At 39.8% G+C, this 14711-nt stretch overlaps 11 non-coding genes across 11 annotated transcripts; all 11 read left to right on the forward strand.

Annotated features, from left to right (window-relative positions):
- The first annotated feature begins 153 nt into the window (after positions 1–153).
- Positions 154–226, forward strand: TRNAG-CCC (transfer RNA glycine (anticodon CCC)). Its single transcript has one exon. It is a non-coding gene; the product is annotated as a tRNA-Gly (tRNA).
- Positions 227–2355: 2129 nt separating this feature from the next.
- TRNAP-AGG (transfer RNA proline (anticodon AGG)) lies at positions 2356–2427 on the forward strand. The gene has a single exon. It is a non-coding gene; the product is annotated as a tRNA-Pro (tRNA).
- Positions 2428–2715: 288 nt separating this feature from the next.
- On the forward strand, positions 2716–2788 carry TRNAV-CAC (transfer RNA valine (anticodon CAC)). Its single transcript has one exon. It is a non-coding gene; the product is annotated as a tRNA-Val (tRNA).
- Positions 2789–5222: 2434 nt separating this feature from the next.
- Positions 5223–5294, forward strand: TRNAP-AGG (transfer RNA proline (anticodon AGG)). The gene has a single exon. It is a non-coding gene; the product is annotated as a tRNA-Pro (tRNA).
- A 288-nt stretch (positions 5295–5582) lies between these two features.
- TRNAV-CAC (transfer RNA valine (anticodon CAC)) lies at positions 5583–5655 on the forward strand. Its single transcript has one exon. It is a non-coding gene; the product is annotated as a tRNA-Val (tRNA).
- A 2310-nt stretch (positions 5656–7965) lies between these two features.
- TRNAP-UGG (transfer RNA proline (anticodon UGG)) lies at positions 7966–8037 on the forward strand. Its single transcript has one exon. It is a non-coding gene; the product is annotated as a tRNA-Pro (tRNA).
- Positions 8038–8325: 288 nt separating this feature from the next.
- Positions 8326–8398, forward strand: TRNAG-CCC (transfer RNA glycine (anticodon CCC)). The gene has a single exon. It is a non-coding gene; the product is annotated as a tRNA-Gly (tRNA).
- A 2133-nt stretch (positions 8399–10531) lies between these two features.
- Positions 10532–10603, forward strand: TRNAP-AGG (transfer RNA proline (anticodon AGG)). The gene has a single exon. It is a non-coding gene; the product is annotated as a tRNA-Pro (tRNA).
- Positions 10604–10891: 288 nt separating this feature from the next.
- TRNAV-CAC (transfer RNA valine (anticodon CAC)) lies at positions 10892–10964 on the forward strand. The gene has a single exon. It is a non-coding gene; the product is annotated as a tRNA-Val (tRNA).
- A 2490-nt stretch (positions 10965–13454) lies between these two features.
- On the forward strand, positions 13455–13526 carry TRNAP-AGG (transfer RNA proline (anticodon AGG)). Its single transcript has one exon. It is a non-coding gene; the product is annotated as a tRNA-Pro (tRNA).
- Positions 13527–13814: 288 nt separating this feature from the next.
- On the forward strand, positions 13815–13887 carry TRNAV-CAC (transfer RNA valine (anticodon CAC)). Its single transcript has one exon. It is a non-coding gene; the product is annotated as a tRNA-Val (tRNA).
- The last annotated feature ends 824 nt before the right edge of the window (positions 13888–14711 follow it).

Here is a 14711-nt window from a genome sequence, read left to right on the forward strand (position 1 = left end):
AAGCATTTTGCAAAAATGCTGAACTTGCAAGGCATATACAAGCGTTCAGATAGGGCTGTCGGGCAGGTTGCATGAAAGAAATCTAAAACCAGATGCCCTTGGAATAGTCTGTTTTGAGCAGTTTCATCACAGAAGAATCACCTGTAGGTATCTGTTTATGTAGTGTAGTGGTTATCACGTTCGCCTCCCACGCGAAAGGTCCCCGGTTCGAAACCGGGCAGAAACACTAGTTATATTGTCTTGGCTGCAATGTTGAGAGTTGCCGTTTTGCATGAAATTGTCCAGGCCCTGAAGATGGGTTCATGCAGTCTCGTTCCAAGAAAGTGAATTCTCTTAAAAACAATAACATAATTGGCATGTGGATGTATCTGTTGATTCACAGACCTCACTTTCAAAAGAGCCCTGCATTCGGTTCAATGCTCAACCAGAACAAGCATTAACTTTGAGAATTGTTGGCACCAACAGGCCTCCTATTTTAGTGGAGTGTTTCTGGTTTTAAGTGCTGAGGCTTGGGCTCAATTCCTAGATGATCCTTCTCAAGGTGATGATACAAATGCATCGTCACCTTTTCGTTTAATGTCAGAATTGTTTATTTCCATTTGGTGGTGTATGAATGCTTTCGACAGTATGGGGATTTTTTCTAGCCTTGCATGAATAAAAGCATATCACTCCTCTTTATGTATTTTTCTAATACATTTATATTTGCATCTCCTCTCCTAGCATGCATTTTTGACTATCTTACAGGCTGTATATAATAAGTATCAATTCAGGGGCGCTTCTACTACTCAAATCACAACTGTTCTATCACGACATTGATAAGCAATCTGCATCTGCTTCTGTTGTGTATTGGTTATCATATTTACCTGACGTGTGAAAGTCCCATGTTTGACAGTGCACGTTAACAAAGAAACCAATGATTTTTATTAAAAGTTGTCTTGTGTTTTGGTTACCTTGCATCAGCCAAAACGTGCCAGAGATGACTTCATTTGCAGTCACTTGAAAAGTAGGGATTCTCAAATAAATGGCAAGAGGTTGAAACAAATCCAAAGAAATGCATGGCATATCTATGAGTAGGTGTATGCATGTATCCATATATAAAGATAGATAGATAGATAGATAGATAGAGATATAGATAGATAGATAGATAGATAGATAGATAGATAGATAGATAGATAGATAGATAGATAGATAGATAGATAGATAGATAGATAGATAGATAGATAGATAGATATAGGGAGAGAGAGAGCGTTAATAGAAACAGAGACTTTATTTTCAATCAAGCGGTATTTTCTTTCCTTTAGGAGCAGAATGTTCTGATCATCAGCGCACCAGAATGTAGTGCTTGGTTGGCAAGCATCACATATTGTGATGTGTTAGCTAAGAGTTCCATGTCCTTCAGACTCATATATTCCTCTGTAGTTGTACCTTGGTGATTCCACAAAACATGGCATCATAATCAGCATTCTACTGCCACAGAGTGGACAGAGAAACCATTTAGAATTTCCCTGAAAAAGAAAAAAAGCATACTTAGGCAGAGCTTTGTGGACAGGAAGGACATTAGAGCAAGTGAGGAATAAGCACTGCTTTTGTTAATTTACATAGGCAGAACAGAGACTGCTGGGAAAAGCCTGAAATTAAAGGCACAGAAAATGCCTGCTTCTGGAGAGAACACTAAGAAGCATTGAAAGTTTTTCCTCTGACCCTGGCCACTCTTAAGAGGAATCCTATGATAGTCAGCAGGACCCACCCTAAAAAGGAAGGGACAGCCATTTGGACCCTTTCCACCTTTCCTATATCTCGCCTGATCGAGCCTGATCGAGCGCTGATTGAGCGGATAAGCACATAAGCACATGTACTTCTCATTTTGGGAATGCATTGCTTAGCTTGTTACCAGCAGCTCAGTTATGTTATGATGTTAGAGGCTATGCAAGGAATGCTTTAGTCCTGCATTAGGCAGTTTGTATTGCTTCTTGCATTCAAGAGATAGATAACTAGCCAGAATCTGTGGCCCAGCTATTCATCTTGGCATTCCGATTTGCACAAAGGGAATCAGTATTGGAGAGAAAAGGCAAAATGTGTTTCTTATGTTGTTATGAACAGCTTTTTATTCTTTCTCTTTAGGCTCTAGCCAATGCAGAAATATATAAATAACTGCTGACTTCCTGTAAGACGTGTCCAATGCTGAGACAAAATAAAAGGGGACACTTACAAATGATAGTGCTATCGTTTGAGAAAGGGTAAGTTGACACTGAATTTCCTGTGAATTCACAGACCAAGCATGAAAAAGACCCCAGCATGATCTTCATTGCGGGCTTAGAGCTGGTATTACCTTTTCAGAGGTGAGGGCCTTTCAACGGCTCGTTGGTCTAGGGGTATGATTCTCGCTTAGGGTGCGAGAGGTCCCTGGTTCAAATCCCGGACGAGCCCTTTCATTGGTGCTCTTTTGAAGTATGCATTTCAAAGCCAATATTAATTTTCTCTTTGCAGTAGTGGATGCATATTTGCTAGAGTCTCATGCTTTTAACCTTGCCCTGCCTGAGCAAATAGGAAACATTTCTCTTTAAGCATTTTGCAAAAATGCTGAACTTGCAAGGCATATACAAGCGTTCAGATAGGGCTGTCGGGCAGGTTGCATGAAAGAAATCTAAAACCAGATGCCCTTGGAATAACCTGTTTTGAGCAGTTTCATCACAGAAGAATCACCTGTAGGTATCTGTTTCTGTAGTGTAGTGGTTATCACGTTCGCCTCACACGCGAAAGGTCCCCGGTTCGAAACCGGGCAGAAACACTAGTTATATTGTCTTGGCTGCAATGTTGAGAGTTGCCGTTTTGCATGAAATTGTCCAGGCCCTGAAGATGGGTTCATGCAGTCTCGTTCCAAGAAAGTGAATTCTCTTAAAAACAATAACATAATTGGCATGTGGATGTATCTGTTGATTCACAGACCTCACTTTCAAAAGAGCCCTGCATTCGGTTCAATGCTCAACCAGAACAAGCATTAACTTTGAGAATTGTTGGCACCAACAGGCCTCTTATTTTAGTGGAGTGTTTCTGGTTTTTAAGTGCTGAGGCTTGGGCTCAATTCCTAGATGATCCTTCTCAAGGTGATGATACAAATGCATCGTCACCTTTTCGTTTAATGTCAGAATTGTTTATTTCCATTTGGTGGTGTATGAATGCTTTCGACAGTATGGGGATTTTTTCTAGCCTTGCATGAATAAAAGCATATCACTCCTCTTTATGTATTTTTCTAATACATTTATATTTGCATCTCCTCTCCTAGCATGCATTTTTGACTATCTTACAGGCTGTATATAATAAGTATCAATTCAGGGGCGCTTCTTCTACTCAAATCACAACTGTTCTATCACGACATTGATAAGCAATCTGCATCTGCTTCTGTTGTGTATTGGTTATCATATTTACCTGACGTGTGAAAGTCCCATGTTGGACAGTGCACGTTAACAAAGAAACCAATGATTTTTATTAAAAGTTGTCTTGTGTTTTGGTTACCTTGCATCAGCCAAACCGTGCCAGAGATTACTTCATTTGCAGTCACTTGAAAAGTAGGGATTCTCAAATAAATGGCAAGAGGTTGAAACAAATCCAAAGAAATGCATGGCATATCTATGTGTAGGTGTATGCATGTATCCATATATAAAGATAGATAGATAGATAGATAGATAGATAGATAGATAGATAGATAGATAGATAGATAGATAGATAGATAGATAGATAGATAGATAGATAGATAGATAGATAAATAGATGGATGGATGGATGGATGGATGGATGGATGGATGGATGGATGGATGGATGGATGGATGGATGGATGGATGGATGGATGGATGGATGGATGGATGGATGGATGGATGGATGGATGAATGGATAGACGGACAGACAGACAGACAGACAGACAGACAGATAGATAGACAGATAGATAGATAGATAGATAGATAGATAGATAGATAGATAGATAGATAGATAGATAGATAGATAGATAGATAGATAGATAGATAGATAGATAGATAGATAGATAGATAGATAGATAGATAGATAGATAGATAGATAGATAGATAGATAGATAGATAGATAGATATAGGGAGAGAGAGAGCGTTAATATAAACAGAGACTTTATTTTCAATCAAGCGGTATTTTCTTTCCTTTAGGAGCAGAATGTTCTCATCATCAGCGCACCAGAATGTAGTGCTTGGTTGGCAAGCATCACATATTGTGATGTGTTAGCTAAGAGTTCCATGTCCTTCAGACTCATATATTCCTCTGTAGTTGTACCTTGGTGATTCCACAAAACATGGCATCATAATCAGCATTCTACTGCCACAGAGTGGACAGAGAAACCATTTAGAATTTCCCTGAAAAAGAAAAAAAGCATACTTAGGCAGAGCTTTGTGGACAGGAAGGACATTAGAGCAAGTGAGGAATAAGCACTGCTTTTGTTAATTTACATAGGCAGAACAGAGACTGCTGGGAAAAGCCTGAAATTAAAGGCACAGACAATGCCTGCTTCTGGAGAGAACACTAAGAAGCATTGAAAGTTTTTCCTCTGACCCTGGCCACTCTTAAGAGGAATCCTATGATAGTCAGCAGGACCCACCCTAAAAAGGAAGGGACAGCCATTTGGACCCTTTCCACCTTTCCTATATCTCGCCTGATCGAGCCTGATCGAGCGCTGATTGAGCGGATAAGCACATAAGCACATGTACTTCTCATTTTGGGAATGCATTGCTTAGCTTGTTACCAGCAGCTCAGTTATGTTATGATGTTAGAGGCTATGCAAGGAATGCTTTAGTCCTGCATTAGGCAGTTTTTATTGCTTCTTGCATTCAAGAGATAGATAACTAGCCAGAATCTGTGGCCCAGCTATTCACCTTGGCATTCCGATTTGCACAAAGGGAATCAGTATTGGAGAGAAAAGGCAAAATGTGTTTCTTATGTTGTTATGAACAGCTTTTTATTCTTTCTCTTTAGGCTCTAGCCAATGCAGAAATATATAAATAACTGCTGACTTCCTGTAAGACGTGTCCAATGCTGAGACAAAATAAAAGGGGACACTTACAAATGATAGTGCTATCGTTTGAGAAAGGGTAAGTTGACACTGAATTTCCTGTGAATTCACAGACCAAGCATGAAAAAGACCCCAGCATGATCTTCATTGCGGGCTTAGAGCTGGTATTACCTTTTCAGAGGTGAGGGCCTTTCAACGGCTCGTTGGTCTAGGGGTATGATTCTCGCTTAGGGTGCGAGAGGTCCCGGGTTCAAATCCCGGACGAGCCCTTTCATTGGTGCTCTTTTGAAGTATGCATTTCAAAGCCAATATTAATTTTCTCTTTGCAGTAGTGGATGCATATTTGCTAGAGTCTCATGCTTTTAACCTTGCCCTGCCTGAGCAAATAGGAAACATTTCTCTTTAAGCATTTTGCAAAAATGCTGAACTTGCAAGGCATATACAAGCGTTCAGATAGGGCTGTCGGGCAGGTTGTATGAAAGAAATCTAAAACCAGATGCCCTTGGAATAACCTGTTTTGAGCAGTTTCATCACAGAAGAATCAACTATAGGTATCTGTTTCTGTAGTGTAGTGGTTATCACGTTCGCCTCACACGCGAAAGGTCCCCGGTTCGAAACCGGGCAGAAACACTAGTTATATTGTCTTGGCTGCAATGTTGAGAGTTGCCGTTTTGCATGAAATTGTCCAGGCCCTGAAGATGGGTTCATGCAGTCTCGTTCCAAGAAAGTGAATTCTCTTAAAAACAATAACATAATTGGCATGTGGATGTATCTGTTGATTCACAAACCTCACTTTCAAAAGAGCCCTGCATTCGGTTCAATGCTCAACCAGAACAAGCATTAACTTTGAGAATTGTTGGCACCAACAGGCCTCTTATTTCAGTGGAGTGTTTCTGGTTTTTAAGTGCTGAGGCTTGGGCTCAATTCCTAGATGATCCTTCTCAAGGTGATGATACAAATGCATCGTCACCTTTTCGTTTAATGTCAGAATTGTTTATTTCCATTTGGTGGTGTATGAATGCTTTCGACAGTATGGGGATTTTTTCTAGCCTTGCATGAATAAAAGCATATCACTCCTCTTTATGTATTTTTCTAATACATTTATATTTGCATCTCCTCTCCTAGCATGCATTTTTGACTATCTTACAGGCTGTATATAATAAGTATCAATTCAGGGGCGCTTCTTCTACTCAAATCACAACTGTTCTATCACGACATTGATAAGCAATCTGCATCTGCTTCTGTTGTGTATTGGTTATCATATTTACCTGACGTGTGAAAGTCCCATGTTGGACAGTGCACGTTAACAAAGAAACCAATGATTTTTATTAAAAGTTGTCTTGTGTTTTGGTTACCTTGCATCAGCCAAACCGTGCCAGAGATTACTTCATTTGCAGTCACTTGAAAAGTAGGGATTCTCAAATAAATGGCAAGAGGTTGAAACAAATCCAAAGAAATGCATGGCATATCTATGTGTAGGTGTATGCATGTATCCATATATAAAGATAGATAGATAGATAGATAGATAGATAGATAGATAGATAGATAGATAGATAGATAGATAGATAGATAGATAGATAAATAGATGGATGGATGGATGGATGGATGGATGGATGGATGGATGGATGGATGGATGGATGGATGGATAGACGGACAGACAGACAGACAGACAGACAGACAGACAGACAGACAGACAGATAGATAGATAGATAGATAGATAGATAGATAGATAGATAGATAGATAGATAGATAGATAGATAGATAGATAGATAGATAGATAGATAGATAGATAGATAGATAGATAGATAGATAGATATAGGGAGAGAGAGAGCGTTAATATAAACAGAGACTTTATTTTCAATCAAGCGGTATTTTCTTTCCTTTAGGAGCAGAATGTTCTGATCATCAGCGCACCAGAATGTAGTGCTTGGTTGGCAAGCATCACATATTGTGATGTGTTAGCTAAGAGTTCCATGTCCTTCAGACTCATATATTCCTCTGTAGTTGTACCTTGGTGATTCCACAAAACATGGCATCATAATCAGCATTCTACTGCCACAGAGTGGACAGAGAAACCATTTAGAATTTACCTGAAAAAGAAAAAAAGCATACTTAGGCAGAGTTTTGTGGACAGGAAGGACATTAGAGCAAGTGAGGAATAAGCACTGCTTTTGTTAATTTACATAGGCAGAACAGAGACTGCTGGGAAAAGCCTGAAATTAAAGGCACAGAAAATGCCTGCTTCTGGAGAGAACACTAAGAAGCATTGAAAGTTTTTCCTCTGACCCTGGCCACTCTTAAGAGGAATCCTATGATAGTCAGCAGGACCCACCCTAAAAAGGAAGGGAAAGCCATTTGGACCCTTTCCACCTTTCCTATATCGAGCCTGATCGAGCCTGATTGAGCGCTGATTGAGCGGATAAGCACATAAGCACATGTACTTCTCATTTTGGGAAGGCATTGCTTAGCTTGTTACCAGCAGCTCAGTTATGTTATGATGTTAGAGGCTATGCAAGGAATGCTTTAGTCCTGCATTAGGCAGTTTTTATTGCTTCTTGCATTCAAGAGATAGATAATTAGCCAGAATCTGTGGCCCAGCTATTCACCTTGGCATTCCGATTTGCACAAAGGGAATAAGTATTTGAGAGAAAAGGCAAAATGTGTTTCTTATGTTGTTATGAACAGCTTTTTATTCTTTCTCTTTAGGCTCTAGCCAATGCAGAAATATATAAATAACTGCTGACTTCCTGTAAGACTTGTCCAATGCTGAGAAAAAATAAAAGGGGACACTTACAAATGATAGTGCTATCGTTTGAGAAAGGGTAAGTTGACACTGAATTTCCTGTGAATTCACAGACCAAGCATGAAAAAGACCCCAGCATGATCTTCATTGCGGGCTTAGAGCTGGTATTACCTTTTCAGAGGTGAGGGTCTTTCAACGGCTCGTTGGTCTAGGGGTATGATTCTCGCTTTGGGTGCGAGAGGTCCCGGGTTCAAATCCCGGACGAGCCCTTTCATTGGTGCTCTTTTGAAGTATGCATTTCAAAGCCAATATCAATTTTCTCTTTGCAGTAGTGGATGATTATTTGCTAGAGTCTCATGCTTTTAACCTTGCCCTGCCTGAGCAAATGGGAAACATTTCTCTTTAAGCATTTTGCAAAAATGCTGAACTTGCAAGGCATATACAAGCGTTCAGATAGGGCTGTCGGGCAGGTTGCATGAAAGAAATCTAAAACCAGATGCCCTTGGAATAGTCTGTTTTGAGCAGTTTCATCACAGAAGAATCACCTGTAGGTATCTGTTTATGTAGTGTAGTGGTTATCACGTTCGCCTCCCACGCGAAAGGTCCCCGGTTCGAAACCGGGCAGAAACACTAGTTATATTGTCTTGGCTGCAATGTTGAGAGTTGCCGTTTTGCATGAAATTGTCCAGGCCCTGAAGATGGGTTCATGCAGTCTCGTTCCAAGAAAGTGAATTCTCTTAAAAACAATAACATAATTGGCATGTGGATGTATCTGTTGATTCACAGACCTCACTTTCAAAAGAGCCCTGCATTCGGTTCAATGCTCAACCAGAACAAGCATTAACTTTGAGAATTGTTGGCACCAACAGGCCTCCTATTTTAGTGGAGTGTTTCTGGTTTTAAGTGCTGAGGCTTGGGCTCAATTCCTAGATGATCCTTCTCAAGGTGATGATACAAATGCATCGTCACCTTTTCGTTTAATGTCAGAATTGTTTATTTCCATTTGGTGGTGTATGAATGCTTTCGACAGTATGGGGATTTTTTCTAGCCTTGCATGAATAAAAGCATATCACTCCTCTTTATGTATTTTTCTAATACATTTATATTTGCATCTCCTCTCCTAGCATGCATTTTTGACTATCTTACAGGCTGTATATAATAAGTATCAATTCAGGGGCGCTTCTACTACTCAAATCACAACTGTTCTATCACGACATTGATAAGCAATCTGCATCTGCTTCTGTTGTGTATTGGTTATCATATTTACCTGACGTGTGAAAGTCCCATGTTTGACAGTGCACGTTAACAAAGAAACCAATGATTTTTATTAAAAGTTGTCTTGTGTTTTGGTTACCTTGCATCAGCCAAAACGTGCCAGAGATGACTTCATTTGCAGTCACTTGAAAAGTAGGGATTCTCAAATAAATGGCAAGAGGTTGAAACAAATCCAAAGAAATGCATGGCATATCTATGAGTAGGTGTATGCATGTATCCATATATAAAGATAGATAGATAGATAGATAGATAGAGATATAGATAGATAGATAGATAGATAGATAGATAGATAGATAGATAGATAGATAGATAGATAGATAGATAGATAGATAGATAGATAGATAGATAGATAGATAGATAGATATAGGGAGAGAGAGAGCGTTAATAGAAACAGAGACTTTATTTTCAATCAAGCGGTATTTTCTTTCCTTTAGGAGCAGAATGTTCTGATCATCAGCGCACCAGAATGTAGTGCTTGGTTGGCAAGCATCACATATTGTGATGTGTTAGCTAAGAGTTCCATGTCCTTCAGACTCATATATTCCTCTGTAGTTGTACCTTGGTGATTCCACAAAACATGGCATCATAATCAGCATTCTACTGCCACAGAGTGGACAGAGAAACCATTTAGAATTTCCCTGAAAAAGAAAAAAAGCATACTTAGGCAGAGCTTTGTGGACAGGAAGGACATTAGAGCAAGTGAGGAATAAGCACTGCTTTTGTTAATTTACATAGGCAGAACAGAGACTGCTGGGAAAAGCCTGAAATTAAAGGCACAGAAAATGCCTGCTTCTGGAGAGAACACTAAGAAGCATTGAAAGTTTTTCCTCTGACCCTGGCCACTCTTAAGAGGAATCCTATGATAGTCAGCAGGACCCACCCTAAAAAGGAAGGGACAGCCATTTGGACCCTTTCCACCTTTCCTATATCTCGCCTGATCGAGCCTGATCGAGCGCTGATTGAGCGGATAAGCACATAAGCACATGTACTTCTCATTTTGGGAATGCATTGCTTAGCTTGTTACCAGCAGCTCAGTTATGTTATGATGTTAGAGGCTATGCAAGGAATGCTTTAGTCCTGCATTAGGCAGTTTGTATTGCTTCTTGCATTCAAGAGATAGATAACTAGCCAGAATCTGTGGCCCAGCTATTCACCTTGGCATTCCGATTTGCACAAAGGGAATCAGTATTGGAGAGAAAAGGCAAAATGTGTTTCTTATGTTGTTATGAACAGCTTTTTATTCTTTCTCTTTAGGCTCTAGCCAATGCAGAAATATATAAATAACTGCTGACTTCCTGTAAGACGTGTCCAATGCTGAGACAAAATAAAAGGGGACACTTACAAATGATAGTGCTATCGTTTGAGAAAGGGTAAGTTGACACTGAATTTCCTGTGAATTCACAGACCAAGCATGAAAAAGACCCCAGCATGATCTTCATTGCGGGCTTAGAGCTGGTATTACCTTTTCAGAGGTGAGGGCCTTTCAACGGCTCGTTGGTCTAGGGGTATGATTCTCGCTTAGGGTGCGAGAGGTCCCTGGTTCAAATCCCGGACGAGCCCTTTCATTGGTGCTCTTTTGAAGTATGCATTTCAAAGCCAATATTAATTTTCTCTTTGCAGTAGTGGATGCATATTTGCTAGAGTCTCATGCTTTTAACCTTGCCCTGCCTGAGCAAATAGGAAACATTTCTCTTTAAGCATTTTGCAAAAATGCTGAACTTGCAAGGCATATACAAGCGTTCAGATAGGGCTGTCGGGCAGGTTGCATGAAAGAAATCTAAAACCAGATGCCCTTGGAATAACCTGTTTTGAGCAGTTTCATCACAGAAGAATCACCTGTAGGTATCTGTTTCTGTAGTGTAGTGGTTATCACGTTCGCCTCACACGCGAAAGGTCCCCAGTTCGAAACCGGGCAGAAACACTAGTTATATTGTCTTGGCTGCAATGTTGAGAGTTGCCGTTTTGCATGAAATTGTCCAGGCCCTGAAGATGGGTTCATGCAGTCTCGTTCCAAGAAAGTGAATTCTCTTAAAAACAATAACATAATTGGCATGTGGATGTATCTGTTGATTCACAGACCTCACTTTCAAAAGAGCCCTGCATTCGGTTCAATGCTCAACCAGAACAAGCATTAACTTTGAGAATTGTTGGCACCAACAGGCCTCTTATTTTAGTGGAGTGTTTCTGGTTTTTAAGTGCTGAGGCTTGGGCTCAATTCCTAGATGATCCTTCTCAAGGTGATGATACAAATGCATCGTCACCTTTTCGTTTAATGTCAGAATTGTTTATTTCCATTTGGTGGTGTATGAATGCTTTCGACAGTATGGGGATTTTTTCTAGCCTTGCATGAATAAAAGCATATCACTCCTCTTTATGTATTTTTCTAATACATTTATATTTGCATCTCCTCTCCTAGCATGCATTTTTGACTATCTTACAGGCTGTATATAATAAGTATCAATTCAGGGGCGCTTCTTCTACTCAAATCACAACTGTTCTATCACGACATTGATAAGCAATCTGCATCTGCTTCTGTTGTGTATTGGTTATCATATTTACCTGACGTGTGAAAGTCCCATGTTGGACAGTGCACGTTAACAAAGAAACCAATGATTTTTATTAAAAGTTGTCTTGTGTTTTGGTTACCTTGCATCAGCCAAACCGTGCCAGAGATTACTTCATTTGCAGTCACTTGAAAAGTAGGGATTCTCAAATAAATGGCAAGAGGTTGAAACAAATCCAAAGAAATGCATGGCATATCTATGTGTAGGTGTATGCATGTATCCATATATAAAGATAGATAGATAGATAGATAGATAGATAGATAGATAGATAGATAGATAGATAGATAGATAGATAGATAGATAGATAGATAGATAGATAGATAGATAGATAGATAGATAGATAGATAGATAGATAGATAGATAGATAGATAAATAGATGGATGGATGGATGGATGGATGGATGGATGGATGGATGGATGGATGGATGGATGGATGGATGGATGGATGGATGGATGGATGGATGGATGGATGGATGGATGGATGGATGGATGGATGGATGAATGGATAGACGGACAGACAGACAGACAGACAGACAGACAGACAGACAGATAGATAGATAGATAGATAGATAGATAGATAGATAGATAGATAGATAGATAGATAGATAGATAGATAAATAGATAGATAGATAGATAGATAGATAGATAGATAGATAGATAGATAGATAGATAGATAGATAGATAGATAGATAGATAGATAGATAGATAGATAGATAGATAGATATAGGGAGAGAGAGAGCGTTAATATAAACAGAGACTTTATTTTCAATCAAGCGGTATTTTCTTTCCTTTAGGAGCAGAATGTTCTGATCATCAGCGCACCAGAATGTAGTGCTTGGTTGGCAAGCATCACATATTGTGATGTGTTAGCTAAGAGTTCCGTGTCCTTCAGACTCATATATTCCTCTGTAGTTGTACCTTGGTGATTCCACAAAACATGGAATCATAATCAGCATTCTACTGCCACAGAGTGGACAGAGAAACCATTTAGAATTTCCCTGAAAAAGAAAAAAAGCATACTTAGGCAGAGCTTTGTGGACAGGAAGGACATTAGAGCAAGTGAGGAATAAGCACTGCTTTTGTTAATTTACATAGGCAGAACAGAGACTGCTGGGAAAAGCCTGAAATTAAAGGCACAGAAAATGCCTGCTTCTGGAGAGAACACTAAGAAGCATTGAAAGTTTTTCCTCTGACCCTGGCCACTCTTAAGAGGAATCCTATGATAGTCAGCAGGACCCACCCTAAAAAGGAAGGGACAGCCATTTGGACCCTTTCCACCTTTCCTTGATCGAGCCTGATCGAGCCTGATCGAGCGCTGATTGAGCGGATAAGCACATAAGCACATGTACTTCTCATTTTGGGAATGCATTGCTTAGCTTGTTACCAGCAGCTCAGTTATGTTATGATGTTAGAGGCTATGCAAGGAATGCTTTAGTCCTGCATTAGGCAGTTTTTATTGCTTCTTGCATTCAAGAGATAGATAACTAGCCAGAATCTGTGGCCCAGCTATTCACCTTGGCATTCCGATTTGCACAAAGGGAATCAGTATTGGAGAGAAAAGGCAAAATGTGTTTCTTATGTTGTTATGAACAGCTTTTTATTCTTTCTTTTTAGGCTCTAGCCAATGCAGAAATATATAAATAACTGCTGACTTCCTGTAAGACGTGTCCAATGCTGAGACAAAATAAAAGGGGACACTTACAAATGATAGTGCTATCGTTTGAGAAAGGGTAAGTTGACACTGAATTTCCTGTGAATTCACAGACCAAGCATGAAAAAGACCCCAGCATGATCTTCATTGCGGGCTTAGAGCTGGTATTACCTTTTCAGAGGTGAGGGCCTTTCAACGGCTCGTTGGTCTAGGGGTATGATTCTCGCTTAGGGTGCGAGAGGTCCCGGGTTCAAATCCCGGACGAGCCCTTTCATTGGTGCTCTTTTGAAGTATGCATTTCAAAGCCAATATTAATTTTCTCTTTGCAGTAGTGGATGCATATTTGCTAGAGTCTCATGCTTTTAATCTTGCCCTGCCTGAGCAAATAGGAAACATTTCTCTTTAAGCATTTTGCAAAAATGCTGAACTTGCAAGGCATATACAAGCGTTCAGATAGGGCTGTCGGGCAGGTTGCATGAAAGAAATCTAAAACCAGATGCCCTTGGAATAGCCTGTTTTGAGCAGTTTCATCACAGAAGAATCACCAGTAGGTATCTGTTTCTGTAGTGTAGTGGTTATCACACTCGCCTCACACGCGAAAGGTCCCCGGTTCGAAACCGGGCAGAAACACTAGTTATATTGTCTTGGCTGCAATGTTGAGAGTTGCCGTTTTGCATGAAATTGTCCAGGCCCTGAAGATGGGTTCATGCAGTCTCGTTCCAAGAAAGTGAATTCTCTTAAAAACAATAACATAATTGGCATGTGGATGTATCTGTTGATTCACAAACCTCACTTTCAAAAGAGCCCTGCATTCGGTTCAATGCTCAACCAGAACAAGCATTAACTTTGAGAATTGTTGGCACCAACAGGCCTCTTATTTCAGTGGAGTGTTTCTGGTTTTTAAGTGCTGAGGCTTGGGCTCAATTCCTAGATGATCCTTCTCAAGGTGATGATACAAATGCATCGTCACCTTTTCGTTTAATGTCAGAATTGTTTATTTCCATTTGGTGGTGTATGAATGCTTTCGACAGTATGGGGATTTTTTCTAGCCTTGCATGAATAAAAGCATATCACTCCTCTTTATGTATTTTTCTAATACATTTATATTTGCATCTCCTCTCCTAGCATGCATTTTTGACTATCTTACAGGCTGTATATAATAAGTATCAATTCAGGGGCGCTTCTTCTACTCAAATCACAACTGTTCTATCACGACATTGATAAGCAATCTGCATCTGCTTCTGTTGTGTATTGGTTATCATATTTACCTGACGTGTGAAAGTCCCATGTTGGACAGTGCACGTTAACAAAGAAACCAATGATTTTTATTAAAAGTTGTCTTGTGTTTTGGTTACCTTGCATCAGCCAAACCGTGCCAGAGATTACTTCATTTGCAGTCACTTGAAAAGTAGGGATTCTCAAATAAATGGCAAGAGGTTGAAACAAATCCAAAG

This window comes from Lissotriton helveticus, chromosome 8, assembly GCF_964261635.1.
Source record: "Lissotriton helveticus chromosome 8, aLisHel1.1, whole genome shotgun sequence".
Classification (NCBI taxonomy): Eukaryota; Metazoa; Chordata; class Amphibia; order Caudata; family Salamandridae; genus Lissotriton; species Lissotriton helveticus.